The sequence below is a fragment of the Clytia hemisphaerica genome, unplaced genomic scaffold (assembly GCF_902728285.1).
Source record: "Clytia hemisphaerica strain Z4C2 unplaced genomic scaffold, Clytia hemisphaerica genome assembly, whole genome shotgun sequence".
NCBI classification, from domain to species: domain Eukaryota; kingdom Metazoa; phylum Cnidaria; class Hydrozoa; order Leptothecata; family Clytiidae; genus Clytia; species Clytia hemisphaerica.
In genome coordinates this window covers 1,844,546-1,861,983 of record NW_027104530.1, presented here as the reverse complement: position 1 = coordinate 1,861,983, position 17,438 = coordinate 1,844,546, and positions in this window count along the sequence as shown.

The following is a 17,438-nucleotide window of genomic DNA, read 5'->3' as shown; positions in this document are numbered from 1 at the left end:
AACATCTGCACTGAAAATGGATCCATTGAAATTGAAATGCAGAAAAACAAAAACAAAACTAAACACTAATAATGCAAATAGTTACTGGGATATTGACTTGGATCCAAAAATGAAACCACTGAAAACAAAAGTGAAAGCAGCGTGTACTCTGAATCCCTTAATCTTGATATACAAGTTATAGTCTAAACTGTCGAAGGGCTATGTTGGGAACTAAATGACAAATTTTGGTTTGTTGTCTAGCTCGCTACTAGTACTACCCGTTTTATTTGTTTTAAGCTTTGAATAATTTAATTGTCTTTTGAAATTGATTAAGGTAACTCTTATCATTGATGTTGCAAATAGAACTTTTTCCAATCAGGATGTCATGTTGTTGGACAATTAAAAAGAAAACAGCATCAAAACAATGACACCTTTAATGCATGCCTTAGGGGAACTAATGTGTCATCACAAGCGATTTGAAATACAAATGAAATGGAACGTTCTCAAGCGTTCTCAAATGTCAAGAACATTCCATAGCGTTCCTGGAATATTCCAAAACGTTCTAGATTGTTTCAGAACGTTCAGGAACGTTACAGAACGCTCAGGAACGTTCCAATATTTAAGATTACTCAATAAGAACGTTCGGGAACGATTTGGACCGTACAGGAACGTTCTGCAATGAACGTTTTGAGACATGTGTATTTTGTAATGCAGAATACGACAGTGTGAATCTTTTTGAAATTCTATTAGAACACATAGAACAAAAGAAAATAGCAAAAGAACAAAGGAATTACCCATAGCTACGATTTCGCAACCATGGGGAATCGCAATTATACGGAATGGAAGATCCTCATATCGAATAAAGCATCTTCTGAAAATTCCATTCTTCCCCATAAATGCGAAAATGAAAAACGAAGAAACTTTCGTTTTCTAATTAAGAAACTTTCGTTTTCTAATTGTCTTTTTAATCTGCCATGAAGTGTTATAAAATTCCTTATATTATAGAATGACACGTTCTCCTACTAAGAGGTTTAAAAAAGGACGTAGAAAAAAATAAGTAATTTTATCTTAACAATTTTGTAAACTACGTGGTCACAACCATGGAGCGCTGACTTTTAGTTTTATGACTTGTTCTCACTCATTTGGTTTCCTTAATAAAAAGGAATTCGTTATTGTGAACTTTGAACATGCCTTAAAATCGAGATACTTCAACTAAGGGGTCACTCACATGTCGATTCACGCAGACCGTCTAAACAAAAGGAACACAAGATATAAACATCAGGCCGTTTGTTTTGGTTAAAATTGTTCAATAAAGGCCAGTCTCCACTTTTGCGCGTCATGAGCGAAAACTTTTTGACGTTTTTGTAAGGTCATTGGTCAGTTGAAAAATGAAGCAATTGCATTGGCCGAAATTGACAATCGAACAACTTTGAACAAAAATCGCAATGGAACCAATCCAACGTAATCGAACGTGATAGAATAATTGCGATTCGATTGTCAAACGTAATCGAATCTCAATCGAACGGCCGATTCCTTGGTAATATTCAATTGTGTTTGATTGCGTTTGAGTAAGGCTCGCTTGGTTCGATTGATTGTCAATTACAGTTTGATTAATCTTCGATTCCGTTTGGTTACGTTAAACGTTTATGTTCAATGAGTTTGATTGCGATTAAAGTAAATTGGATCACTCTGTTAGAGCTTTTTAGCGTTGGCGGCCGAGCGCTTAAGTACCGTACGAAAGTGAATCAATTGAACGTAACAATTGAATCAATTGAACGTAACAATTGAATCAATTGAACGTAACAATTGAATCAATTGAACGTAACAATTGAATCAATTGAACGTAATCAAACTTAATCTAATACAATTGAACGTAATCGAAGCAATCAAACGGCAAATCCTGGGCAGCAGCAGATCTGAGGGAGTTCAAAGTCAAGGAAATTTCTCAAAAATACGAGACCAAACCTGCCCAACCGTTTTGAGCGTGAAAGATTTCCTACAAAAATAACTTTCAGTCGCATGTCGTCGCCGGCAGAATGTTGAAATGATTTGAAGGGTGGCCATTCGTAAGGCAAACGACCTCATTTCTTTGCAAGCTGTCAAGTCAATGCAGTGTTTTAAAGAAAGGAATTAAAGTCTTGAAAAGTGGTAATAATCAGACAATTACTAATCTTTTTGAGAACATTTTAAGTTCAATTTAATCAGTAAATTTGAGAGAATCACACAACAATATCAATCAATGTATGATTTTGACAAAGTTTCTATGTGATGGAATTTTCATCTGCTTTTGTTTGGTGTGGTGAAAGTGAGTGACAAAAGAAAAGACGACTTTCATTTTAAGGAAATATTTTTGTTTTGGTTTATCTTTGAGGAGAAGTATTTATACCGACAAAAACAAAACTTAATAACTTTAGCTTGATAAATGAAGTTTGGACTTTCTATGGGAAAGTACATTAGTGAATTTCTGGAAGTTTATAGTCGTGGTGGACGTGGCTTGAATCACGAGATTTACATTTGAATCAGTATTGTGAATTTAAGCGAGTTTCTATTTTGCAATTTTTCTATAGAGCCAAATAAAGATTTTTTCTATTGTTCTTGCTCGATTGCCTCTAAGAATAAGTTCTGTAGGAATGAGGCTATTGAGACATAATGTGATGAATATGCGGGAAAACAAAATTTAACATTTCTCTCTATTTTCTCTAAGTAGAATCAACTTTTTCAAACTTAAAATACAATGTAAAATATTTTTGTAATCAAAAATTATATTTAACAAATATATTGAAAAGTAATAATTCGCTATAAGCAAAGATAACTTGTGCGGAAAAGAAAGTCTTTATTCATTGACCCCCGGATTTTTCATCGCATAATTTCTACGGGAAATCTAAAGTAATTTCATTCTGCTTGTGATGTTTGTGAGCTTGGATGTTGGGAAGCTGCAAGAATAAAGGTAAACAAATTATAGTCTTTTTTCTGAAAGAAGAGTTAACATTTTGCTAGACTGATTATATTTCGCGAATTTTGTTTTTTTCGCAGAATACTGTAAGATTGGGTAACTTGCATCAGTGGAGGCTAACATGCATAGCCCTCATATGAATGACCTGTCTGGTCACTAAAATACAAAGTTAAATTAAAACAAAAGTGGTAGAGTAGAGCTGTGAGTAGGGAGGTCAAACGCGCGCGCATTTTCGGCGCGAAAAAAAGAAATGATGGAAAAAGAGTCGTCGAGTGACTTTATGGACCCCTCCACTTTATTAACTTTTGCATCCAACTTTTTTTCCAAATAGTAGAGAATTTATCAGAGATAAGAATAAAAAAAAATCACTTTGATATCTTTTTTCTATAGAAAGTTACATTCATATCCCCATCACGCGTCACCATCTTGAGAAAGAAAATGTCACGGCACCAAAAGTTTATTTGTTCGGGATGTAAACAAACGGGCGTCGCTATTGAAGCGATGGTCTGTTTGTTCCCATTTTTTTTATTGAACGCGGAAGGTTTCAAGCTTTCTTTTTTAGTCGGAAGGTGACAGAGAAAAATCAAAGTAAAGAAGATTTTGAAGATTTTTTATACTTTTCTTTAACAGGCAACAAAAGAATCCTTAAAGCTTAGGCTTTCTGTTGGTAACATTTGTTTTTCTTCAAATGAATTGCTTCAATAGCGATTGCTATTTGAAACATGATTGTTGAGAAGTTTTTAACCTCGCGCCAGCAGACCGCGTGTGTGTGACATCATCTTTGTAGTCTGCTTCTGCGCCCCATTTTGGAATATTTTGGTGCGCGCGGCACCAATTCGCAAAAATTAAGTTCACGCGTGCGAAAATTTACAGTCGAAGTTAGTCGTGAAAATAAGTCCCGCGAAAAGTAAATTATTTTGCGAGGGAAGCTGTCTCGTGAAAATTAGTTCCCGCGAAGGGAACAAGTGTTGTGATTAACTTTTAGACCAAATATGTCCAATGTGGGCCTGATTTAGCATTTCAAGACGGAAAAAACAACGAAGTTAAGCAAATTTTCAATCGATCATATCTTTAAGAGACTTCAAAAACCCACTGAAATTTTTTGAGGCTATAAACTAGACCTACTAAGGAAGCCTTGCTAATAGTTTCAAAAAAATTTGTTGTTGACGCAAAAAGATACGCCATCTTGAATTTTGCTCCAGATCTGTCAAAATAGCAATTTTTTCGGCCATTTTTGACGGTTACGCAATGATGGAAATTCTGAAAATGTTATTTTTGTGGCCAAAACCCATCAGCAGTGCGTCACAAACAGCCATATAAACAAAACTCAACATTCTCACAAAAGTTGTCTTTTTTATTTCCCAAACATTTGTCTAAAGCGTTCACTTCCACAATAATTTATGTAATTGCAATTTCGGTCAGTCCACAGTCGGCTTCAACATATACACGTGTTTTCATTTACGTGATCGAAGTGCCTACTAATACAATCCGGGGGTAAGTGACGAAGCAACACAGCAGATTATTCGTAAAGTAAAGAAATATTATTTGGTATAGACCTTTTTTCAAAGAGGCTACCCTGTTGAATAATTATGTAGTCCAGCAGAAAAACAATGATAAAACCATGCATAATTATTACAATATGCATGATACAGTAACTATGCATGGCTCTATCATTGTTTTTATGGCTGGACTACATAATTATTCAACAGGACGTCCTCTTTGAAAAAAGGTCTATTGACAATCAAATATAATATATTATACTATATTTCCTTAATTCAAAAATCAAAAATTCATTTTTCATTCGCGAAAAATAAAAATAAAAGAATAATGAATCAATATTACATACTAAGACGCCCCCGTCTTTTACTCTCGTTTAATTTCCGATCTCGGAACGTACAAAACGCCCGTCTGCCCAATATCCACCCAATCTGCTTAAATTCACTTTAATTGTCCTTTGACTTTCAAAAAATAGTATTTAAAAATTATGAATTTATACAGCCAATTCGATTGACTTCAAAATATGCCAATTTTGCCCTGTTTGCCAATTATTTTACATTCGATTGGCAGAAATTTGGCAAAGTTGGCAAAATTGGAGTGCCATAAATGCCAAATAAAAAAGAAGTGGTGAATCTGGCATTTTTGGCAAATTTGGAACTTACCTCCATACGTCTCCAAACAAAACACTGTTCCCACGAGATCTGTGTTCTTTTCGGCTCCAATTTTGCCACTTTTGCCAAAGTTTTTGAAAAATAGAAGACCTTCCAATGCTAAAGCAAAACAATGCCGATCGGCAATTTGATTGGTTAAAAAATCGTTCGCTTTACAAACGCCGACAGAAAACTGCTGACTAAGCATCACAAAACGGAAATCATAATGGCAGAGTAGCGATGTACAAATTTGCCATGAAGCTGTGATCTTTTGACATTGAAATTGTGGATTTGGCAAAGTTGGTGAGTATGGCAAATTTGGAAGTCAATCGAAAGGGCTGATAATAATTACAAAAATGACGGGTACAAAATGCATAAAACATAATGCATATTGCATAATGCATAATAGTATTGTGTAATTAACAGAACGATTGTATATTTTCTAAAACTCTCCTTTGCAGAGGCTAAAACTGCGAAAACCTCTTTAGAAGAGTTCTTGTAAACATTCCAATCAGAGGGATTTCCCCAGACATAATATTTGCTTTTCGAATCCGAACGAAAGAGAAAATATTCGAATCATAACAACAAAGGGTTTTCCGTCAGCATTTTAAATAATAAGAAGATGCAGCAGATCAGAAAGGTTTCCCCCTCCTTCTTTCTCAAAAAAAACACACAAACATTCGAATGTAAAAAAGATTCGAAGTCTATTTTCTTTGATCTAGCTTCCGGATGAAGACAGCTCTTTAATTTACATTGGCTGGATATTCAGATTGGCTTATCTAACAAAAAGCATTCACTTGGTTAAAGGGAAAACCCATTGAAATTTATTAGCAATTGTTCGAAAAAATCTCTGAGAAAACCCAGAAAGATCTTGCTTTAAAATTTACGTTTTCGAGTTAGAAAAAGTAATTTACGGAGGAGATATTTTCCTGTTTTTTCTACATTATACTACGTTCTGTAAAATACAACTGTGAAAATTAAAATGGCGACAAGCATTTTCAGTGGATCATGGATTTTCTTCATCATCCAAAATTCAAATTTACAGCTTTCTTACCCTTTATTTTCTTTAGAAAATGGTATATTTGTTTTGTTGAAAGTATTTTTCAAATTCTCCTTATTATAGCCTCTAAAATTGACATTTTTCAAATATTATGCATTATGCATTATGCAATATGCATTATGTTTTATGCATTATGTACCCTTCGATTACAAAAAACAAAAAGTTTGATACTTCATTAGTGAAATATTCAATAAATTCCTAGTTTCAATTTTCGATGGGAGCGTTCATCTAGGGCTTCGTTTATCGCGCAATTTTTGCGTCCCACAAACATGATTTTTTTCGGTCAGGCAAATGTCTCGTATTGGGGGCTCTAGTCTTGACCGGAGAGAGTTATATTGGATCGCCCAAAGTTACCTTCATTTTTTTATTTTATTTTTTTATCCACGGATCGCTGATAGTCACTTTTTCGGGGGTTTTGTTGTTTGGAATTGATTAACTAACAGTTAGGTAGGGTCAGGGTTGCTATTAACGGCTTGTCACTGTGCAGGGTGTATACTCGGCGCCTTGGGCCCCGCAGGGTTGCTAGTAACGGCTCAAATTTCAGTCAGGTTTAAAAAAGGGGTACTTTTACCCATATTATAATAACATTACCAGGCTTCGGCATAAGAAAAAAGAAGGCGTGTGATCATCGCACGCCTACATAGTAATTTTTAGTAATTTAGGTGTGCGAATCATGGCACGCCTCATTTTCTTTAGACGTGCGATCGCGTGCGATCGTTTTTTTCTTTTATTTTATAAACATCATTAACAATGATGAGGCACAAACTTTTGAACAATTCCTAAGAATGATCTTTCTTTTATCTACATAAAAACTAGACAACAGGAAAGAAGAAAGTGTATATTCAATCTTCATATTTGAAAAACAAAAACAGAAACCAAAAGAGCACTGAATAAGGCCAAAAAAAAAAGTAGTTTTGTTTCCGGAAATGCGGGTGACGAAAAAAAATCTCACCCGGGCGGCCGGAAAATTTTTTTTTTTTTCAATTTTCCTAGAAAAACTCTAATTGACGTGTACGAAAAAATAATCCAGGTTCGATGTCTCTTTACTTGAAAAAACGAAATTTTAAGAAGAAGCTGTACTCTAAGGTAATTCTATTCACAACAACATAAAACAGGAAAGTAGAAAACATTTGTGACAGAAGATTTTCTTTTTCAAAACACAAGTGACATACGTAAATCTTTGAATACAATCGTTAAATGGATCGTAAAATCGTAAAATGGAAAATAAACTCTTTATGTATCTTTTTTATTGCAACGAGCTCGCTGTTTGTTTGCTTTGGCGGTTTGGATTGGACCCCTCTTCATGACTTTTTTTCCGTTACCTTTGCACTCGTCGCATATTGGGAGTACCGTCTTGAATAATTTCTTCTCTTCCTTGTCCACTTTGGAGTCTTTTTTAATGCAGTGACAACACAAGTCTTGTCTAGTGTTTAACGTTTTGCGTTCTTTAGCTTACTTGTCTGAAATATTCAGTTTGAAAAAAAGTTTTTTTTCTTCGATTGCACAAAAAAAAAAGTTTTTTTCTATTTGCGGCCGGGTGAGATATATTTTTTTCCAAAAAAAAGTTCACCCGGCCGATTTCCGGAAACAAGACTACTTTTTTTTTTGGCCTAATCAAGAAGGAGAATACTTTACTTTAGGAAAACAAATGAGAAGAAGAATCATGCAGCAAAAGTAACTTTTAAGAAGAGCTAGTTTATTGTCATAAACCAACGACCTCAAAAACATAGCATGCGAGAGGGAAGGAAAAAGATTTGAGAGAGGAAAAATCATACAGCAAAAGTGATTTTTTTAAAAAGGTTTTAGAGAGACGAAAAATCATGCAGTGCAAAAGTTATTTTTGAGAAAGGCTTGTTTATTGAAGACCAAAGCATAGTATGAGAGAAAGAGGAGAGAGAAGATGTGTATCCATTAGAGTAACTTTTTTATAAGAAATTTTGTATACATATAGCAGTTTGAAAGAGTAAAGGAAAGTTTATCTTTCATCTATTTGGTTCTTATGATTAAAGTAGAAAATGATATTTGATCTTCTTTCAACAAGCAGAAAAAATATTTCTAGAATAAATTTTTGCATGTGCGATTGATCGCACGCCTCACTAGGTTTTCATGATTTATGGCGTGTGATAAATTGCACGCCTAAAAGGCTTTTAGGCGTGTGCGGAGGCGTGCGTGTGCGATCGCACGCCTAATATGCCGAAGCCTGCATTACCCCCGTCTTTTGCCACTTTGGTATATAATATGTTATGAATTGCGTGATTTTGCTGTGCGGCGATGGCTCAAGGGATAAAGCGCTGGCTTCCGAATCTGAAGGTCTTTCTTTGGTGGTGGTTCGAATCCCACTCGGTGCGAAAATTAGACTGGTCGAAATTGATGGACAAATGATTGACAGGTATGAAAACTCAGTCAGAAATGTGAAACTAAGTCTCAGAAACTCAGACATTCAGAAAAGAGAAAGACAGGATCAGAGATAAGAAAATAAAATAAAAACATGAAGGTAACTTTGGGCGATCCGATGTAACTCTTTCCGTCTTGACCCCTAAGCCTACGCGAGATTGAAGCGTTTGGGTAAACGAGACAAAACTCCAAAAAGCTGGTGTTTTGAAGCGCTACCGTGCGATTGAAATATCGCTGTTTGTGACGCACTGACCAGTTAACCACTCCAGATCAAATGCTTGCTTCAAAAAAGTCTCAAGGACCATCAGCAGACAGCTAAAAGTGATTCCAAACCCAGATAACGCAAAGTTTGAAGCCCTCTCTACAGGAGGCAGGCCATATTTTAGAAAGGCAAGGCAGCGTCTGTTGGTGGCCAAAAAGGGCACTTTTCCAGTGTTTTTCCACTAAAAAGGCTCTTTTTACCAATATTTTAGTAGCTTCAAGAGGGGCAGCATCCGACAAGCGGACGCTTAAAGGGCATGAAAAATGGCCTGGGAGGTGCTAAAGATTTTCGGGGAAAATTTTGGAGACTCAATTTGATTTTTTCTGATTCCCTAAAAAAAGTTCTTGAAATCCACTGTAAATCAGCTTTCTAATGTATATACTTGAATAAAAATTCATTGGCTTTCAAAATCTGCTCCCCACCAGAGTTCATGATTTTTAGGGGCCAATTTTTGCTTGGTAGCCTATCTTTGAGACGCTATATCTGTAAAACTACTTGAGATATCAAAGTGAAATTTTCAGAGTCTCATTTTCTTGTGTGATAGATCATTTGGTCAAAATTTCATCAAAATCTAAGAGGGTGAGGCATCACACTTTCTTTATTCTGAAGATTTAAAAAAAAATGGCTCTTAAGGTAAAATAACCACACCCATCCCCAATCCTACTAAGTCGCCTGCAAGTCCTGACACTATTCTCCTGCATGATATAATATGATGCCGGATATATAGTGTCTTGTGTCGTTTTTACAAAGAAGCCATCACACCGACCCTAATAAAGAAGGGTGTTGAAATTAGAAGAGGGATGTCGAAATTAGACCAACTTACGATATCATTTTTGAAAAATAACGAAAAATGGTAAATCTTAGAGAAAATCTCGAAGCTATTTAGTGTGGTCGTGTTACAAAAGTACAGGCTGTTTGTAGGAAAAAAATAATATATAGCTGAAACTTTCTCCAGACCTTCTCTATAGGATGCTTATGCCTCAGGAAAAAATCCCCTAAGATCCCACTGGTGGAACATCCCTTTTTTGGGCAATTTCTTTTTTCCCCAGGCAAAACCCTAAGGTCAAAAATTTTTGAAAATTTCAAACTCTTTTTGAGACAACATCATGTATACCATTCGAAAGCTCTCAAAAAACTATATAGAAGACTTTTAGACGGGTATAGCCGATTGCATTACCTAACTCGAGATAATTCACGCAGAAGATGCAATTTTTGGTCAATACACCGTTTAGGAGTGTCGACTGCGCACGCGTCAATCCAATTTTCCATTGTTTTGATTTTAGCGATCACGGAAAATTCACTCTCCTCCGCAAAAAAACGGTAGGTAAACATCTGGTTCTCATAAGGAAACATAGCAGAAAAACGGTAGGTAAAGAACTCCTTTTAATCATAACTTCTTTTCCTCTTGATGAATTTTTGTGAAATTTTCAGGAGAGACTTATAAGATTATCATTGATATCATGTTCAAATATCTAAATCATTCTCTTTAAAGGCAGTTACATCAAAATGCCTCGAAAATGTCAATATGAAAATTGCGTAATCGGAGAACGTATGTCTCGCTCATTATAAAAAGGCAGAGACAAACTTTCAATAATTGGATTGTAACATCGAGTTAAGTCTCTTTTGTTAAGTCACCAGGGGGTAAATAAAACAGACCTTGATACATTTATCGTTTGTTTCAACTTGACAATTCGTTTAAAACTCAGCCTCCTAAATATTTGGGTAAGTAAAATATGTACAAAGAAATTCATACTTTTCCAACCCAGCGAATCTTTAAAAAGAAGCGAACAATAAAATATAATTACCCTTTCCAAATAAACCTCTTCGGTGGCGAGCATAGTCTACTCTGACGTAATTGTAAAATTTATGTGATGGGAGTTTGACATAGTAATGTAATGTTGTTTGGGGAATTATGAAGTTCTCTGGAATTTCGATTGCATTTATTCAGGTTGATTTTTTATGACTTCTAATGATACTTTTTCTAACGAGTTTGATTACTCTGTTCTCACACTTATGTCTTTTTTTTTCGCGTCCTTTTCCGTGATTACTTTTATTTATATTTTTAAAGACAGGTAAGAAGGAATATTGATGTAACTGAAAGGAGAGAAAAAAATTCACAATGTTTACATTCCTCTAACCTTTCACAGTACTAAATTGCACATTTTTACCTACCATTTTTACCGGGCCTCTGCAATGGAGTACCGTGAAATAGCGAGACTCCTAAACGGTGTATTTTAGACCAAAATGTGGCGAAAAGTGGAACTTGCGCATGAAATATCTCGAGTTAGGTAATGAAATCGGCCATACCCGTTTAAAAGTCTTCTGTATAGTTTTTTGAGAGCTTTCGAATGGTATACCTGATATTGTCTGAAAATGAGTTTGAAATTTTCAAATCATTTCGCCCTTAGGGTTTTGCCTGGGGAAAAAAGAAATTGCCCAAAAAGGGAATGTTCCACCAGTGGGATTCTAGGGGGATTTTTTTCCTGAGGCATAAGCATCCTATAGAGAAGGTCTGGAGAAAGTTTCAGCTATACATTATTTTTTTCCTGTAAATTATGCTAAACGACCCCACTATATTATATTTTCCAACACATAACATTGCACACGCGAAAACCAGAACAGCCATTTTGATTTTATTCAGTGGGCTCCAGCTAGAACAGATAAAGCTGCGTATGTTGAATGATGTTATGCGATTCACCGATTTCTCAAGTATATACTCAAGTTTAACCCGCCTGTGAGGAAAAATAGCTCGAAATCTTAAAAGAAGGAAAAAAAACCGAGTTAAAAATCTTGAAATAGCTCGAAAAATTAATGGAAGAAAAAAAAACCGAGTTAAAAATCTTGAAATAACTCGAAAAATTAATGGAAGAAAAAAAAACCGAGTTAAAAATCTTGAAATAACTCGAAAAATTAATGGAAGAAAAAAAAACCGAGTTAAAATCTGGAAATAACTCGAAAATTTAACGGAAGGAAAAAAAACCGAGTTAAAATTCATGAAATAACTCAAAAATTTAATGGAAGGAAAAAAAACCGAGTTATAAATTTGAGTGTGACGTCATAATTTTCTGAAAATGACGTCATAACTCGGGTTTTCCGTAACTCGGAAAAAATAACTCGGGTTTTCCGGGCCTCGATTTATAAAGCCCGAAGCGGGCTAGACTTGGCTGAAAAATCTGCCGTATACCGTAATTTTTCTAATTAAAAGCCACGCGTAATAATTAGAGTAAAATTAATTACGACTTTTCGCCAAAAACAGGGTACGCGTTAAATTAATTATAAACAAGATTCGCACAAATGCGACTTAATATTTCCCCCTTACACTTGCAGATGGACTCATTGAGTTTAAAGCCCGAAGGGCTAGAGTTCAATCTCTAACCTTTCTCAGGCAAGAAAAAGTGAAGCCTTAAAAATGCGACGTACTTCAGTAACTTTCGAATTATTTATTATTTAAAGGTCTGATTGTAGCAGTTTCAGATTTTGAAAAAAATGAAAACTCGACCCCAGGCCCAAAAATCAAAATTTTCAAAAAAGAAATATGGTTTTTCTCTTAGCCAATCAGATTGCTTATATTTTTCAAGTTCAGGAAAGGAAAACAAAATTGGAGTTATGGAGCCAAAAAAGGGGAACATTCGATATATGGAGGTTTTTTTATATGAGTTTATTAGGAGATTTTCATGCTGCCAACGAATTTGTTCGAGTTAAGGAGACGTTCGAGTAATAGAGGTTCGAGTTATGGAGACTCTACTGTATTTAAAAAAGTAAGCTCATCTCCAGGATAAGATGATAAAAACTTCGGGCATTACGATACGCTTATAAGAAAGTGTAGACTAAAAAAATAGAAAAAAGGGCTCGGTACTGAAAGGGTTAACAGCATACACTCTTTTTTTATAAGAACAATCAGGCTTAGACTGAAACAATAGGTCTATTATTCTAGACAATAGAAAAAATAAGAACAAGCTTAGGCTAACTCAAATTTCATGGTTCTTATAAAGAAAGAGCGTAACGAGGGTTCATAACAAGAAAATGTCAAAGTGAGGAACGTTGCATATTATTGTAGTCATGTGTTTTAAAAATTACACTGAATGTAAACCTCAGATTAAGCACAAAATGTATATTAATATATATATGTATATAATGTATATTAAAAAATGTATAACAAAAGAACAGTAAAGCTAAGTTTGTTAAAAATCAAGGAAACCAGCACAAATGGGATAGGCCAAATCAGCAGTTTTTATTGGAATCATAAAGGCAAAGGTCAAACTCAAACAATTGCATTGTGACCGTTTTGTCATTTTTTTGGCAATGACTTCTTTAAGAAGAGATGCTTTATTCTATCGACCTCTTTGTCAAGAATATATGTCAACCTGAAATATCGGACAATAGTTTTTCTATCGACTTCTTTGTCGAGAGTGTAAATAATCAATCTGCTCAACAAGCAGACAAGGTTTGTTTTATCGACCTCTTTGTCGAGAATGTAAATCAATCTGCTCAAGCAGACAAGGTTTATATCTTTGCCGTGTACCTCTTTAGTGATCAAGCACTGTTGTTTACTCACACTGTTGGTGATCAATGCTTCCTTAATCACCAGCACACTGTATGGCACTTTCAGGAGAAAAAAAAAAAAAAAAAGAATATTGCATCCAAAAATTTCAAAAATCCTTAGGAAAAAGATCCCTGAAAGTCACTTTTAAAGCTGTCTGACTGTCTGAAAAATAACCAGAGAGAAAGTTTCCAATTCCGTCGAGTTGACAACCAAAACAGTCCAGAACATGCACCACATGGTGAGTTAAATTTCCTCAATAAAAATCGCACATTGATTAATCCTGACTAAAGGTTTTACACTATAGACAAGAGTTCCGCCTCACTGCACAAATCGATCGGGAGAGGCGTGGGCGTTATTAAAGGGGCAATCCGCCACCACATAACACGGTTTGTTATTGTTTTTCTAAAACTCGATTACTTTTAGGGTGCATAGGGGAATTTCCAGTTGAGGCGGAGTGATCGAGATAAAAATATCACGTGACTTTTGACGGGAAAAAAATCAAAACAAACTTATGTGGTGGAAGGCACAAAAAATTATCTTCCTTTCTCAGAAAAAAGCTATCATTTTGTTTCAGCTGAAGGTAACCTGATAACAGCTGTTCATAATTTTCTTACGTGCACGGTAAACCTCTGAAGGCACTTGAAAATTATACATCTGAGGAAAATAGTCCTCCCGCGGAAAATTTCACAACAAGAATCTTGTTGTGCGCCAGAAAGTCAAAAACTGATACGGCGCCCTATTCATAAACACAATCACGCAACTTTGTTGTCATCCCCAGTCCTTATAGACGAACGCGGTCCTTACGATTTCGAGATTGCATTTTCGTCAGATCGTATGTTTTCACCCAGTGGGTTCGACTGACAATTCCTGCATTAAAAGCCAAGATGCAATATGTTTATTAAATACACGCTCACAGTATCTCTAGTCAGAGAAAACAATCACACATTCAAAAGTGTCTTTAGTCAGGAAAACAACCAAAACACGTACCAAAACAATCACACAAGTTTCAAAAGTTTAGAAAAATAATCCACAAAACCTCTGACCTCATGAAATGTAAGAACCAAGAATTAAAGACTTTGTTTTGGGGTCACTCGGTAAACAAATCTCATATAACTTGTTCCAGAGACATTGTCCATATAAGAGTTTGTATTTCAAAGCAAAAATATTTCTCGTACTGCCCATTTTTCTCATCAATTCTTCAACTTGAGCCAGTTTCACATCTCAATAGAATGTTAATACCATTTTGCCAATCATTTAATGTCCAAAGTTATGGGGATGTAGCGTTTTCTTCATGTCAAGCAAATGTCTCTGAAACTTAAGTTGGTTGGTTTGGTATTCGGAAGAGGTAATCCATGGATATCTTTGTAATCAATGATGAAAAACTCTTGAAATTACTGATGATTACAGTTGAAGTGTTAGCCTCACATTTCATGTAATTATTGGTCGCCAATTAGATGAAAATTGTATGTTTTTTGTTCGTCAGAAAAGAGTTATAACTTTTAAAATGCCAAGAGTGAATTTTCGTCCATCTTGTATTTTGATCTGAATTATTCGTGTCTTGATTACTCAAAAACATGCGCGTAACATCAAGGTAAATCCGTGCGATTTTGTCTGAATAACTAAGGCAAATGAAAACAAAAACAAACTTCGCAATGTGGTTGCGGATTGCCGCCCCCTTTAAGGGCGCAAAAAGGGCGTAAGTAGCCAAGGATCGGAGAAATGCCTTTTTAACTAATATTTCCCCTTATAGCGGGGAAATATTCAATTACGTTACGAACATCACTTAGCCTCGTTTTAAAATTATTGCCATGGTGATCAACTCCCAGCGGATTTTATGGAAAAAAGAACCTCTTCCTCAGATCTCAGATATTAAAGTCTGTTCACGATAAGTGTGCACTCTTTTTTCTTTTACCTATAACTTTTGAAGGAATTCTTCAATCTTTATGAATTTGGTATCGTTGGAGAGATATTTGTGAGTGGAACAATTTGAAATAAAAAATTCTAAAAACGAAGATGAAAATGAAGAAGAAAAAAATGAAGATCTTGTAGAGAAGTGCTATAACTTTCATTTTCACTGGAGAGATTCTTTGATCTTAGGAGATCATCACTGTGAAAAAATTTCACTATAATATTTATTCAATATAAAGTTATGATACAAAGTTAATAAGTGCCCATAAGTGATTGACCCCAAAAAACAGCAGAAAACAGCAGAAAACAGCGTTTTTAGACGTCAATCAGCTTATAACTTTGCTTGATATCTTTTGACTGAATGATTATTTTTGAGAAATCTTTTCACAGTGATGATGTTCGATAATCAAGGATTCACTTCAGTGAAAATGATAGTTAAAGCACCTTTCTACAAGATCTTCATTTTTGGAATTTGTTTAAAGATTTTTTTATTTCAAATTGATCCACTCACTAATATCTTTCCAATGATACCAAATTTATAAAGATTGAAGAATTCCTTCAAAAGTTATAGGTAAATGAAAAAAGAGTGCACACTTATCGTGAATAGACTTTAATAGGCTATAAAAGGGGAATTTCTCACACATGACATTGTATGATACAAAATCTTGATTTTCGGAAAAATCAAAGTAACGTTTTTTCTTCTTCAAAGTTTCAGGGAAATGTGACTGATCTACCTACTAGAGTTCAGAACTGTTCAAGATTCCTATACTTGCGCGCAGCTACTCTCGGGTACCTAATAGCCGGGGGGGGGGGGTGGAAAAATCTCAAAATTTAATAAGCGGGGGGGGTTGGAATAAAAATGCCCTGGGTGGAAAATGTTTGAAAAGGAGGCTAATACAGCAGAATTAACACAAAAAAGGGAACTTTCAAAAACATTTTCCAAAACATTAATAAGCGGGGGGATTGGAATAAGAATGTCCTGGGTGGAAATTTTTCGAAAAATTAATTAGCGGGGGGGGGGTGTGCATAGCACTACTTCGTCACATATCCTTACTTCGTCTCCTATTGTTATTTTCTTTTCTACGTCATAATTTATGCTTAAAAATTAAACAGCTGAATATACATGGTTTCTACTAGATTATTGTTAATCATTTAAACATGACGTAACATATGCTATTATGCAAGCTAAGAAGTTGATTGACAGATATATTTTTCTAGAATACATAAAATAATTACCGTTAGGTGTGGAAATGATGGGCGCAGAGGTAAATAAAAAACATATTTTGACATTATACATTTCTTTAACCATGAACATATAAACGACTGCACATATCTTTTATTATCTCTTTGAAGCGAGCTTCGTTGCCGCCTGTATTTCAAAATTGGTATGAAAAATCCGACAATATTCCGTCATAATTTTATTTCTTTGAATTATTTAGGTAAAAGGATTGATAGAGCTTGAAAATTACTCCTAATGCACAAAAAATTATTTTTGGATTTTTTCACAAGTTTGCAATATATTTGATCAACATTTTCAACTCTGAAATGCAGAATTTCAACTGCATGTATACTTTTGAATCTCTTTTGTAACTCCAATAATTTTTTCTTGACTTGAAAAAAAATAGCTTGCCAACGTTGAGAGCCTGTACCATAAAAATATCGAAATTAGAATGTGACACTTTCCCGACACTTTCTAAAATTATTAGACACTTTTAAGTCAAAATTTAGAAATAAAGAACAACATAGACTTTTGTCGAAGTTTTGACGTTATTAGCAAGGTATTCCCAAGTGGTATATCACCAAAATCTATTGTTTCATTTCATGCTTTTAACGAGGCGGCAACGAAGCTAGCAGCCCTTTCTAAAAAAAGACAAAGGAGATGGATGTCCAGTCGTTTATATGTTCATGCTTTAACTGATCAATCAAATCACTACTATACATGTAACATTTTGAAGAGTGAAAATGCACGATGAACAATCGTGATTGAAATTCTACAGAAATATCTCGAAGAAACCATAATACGCATGCGCAGGTGCTCTAAACATGATCACATGATTTGAAAGTTAGATTTTGCAGATCAGTCAAAAAAATTCATCCTTACTTGGTCACCATTCATTGCGTAAGAGTTCTTTAAAACTTTCACAACAATTTATATTCCCACTACACGGTCACGTGATTTAAAAGTTAAATTT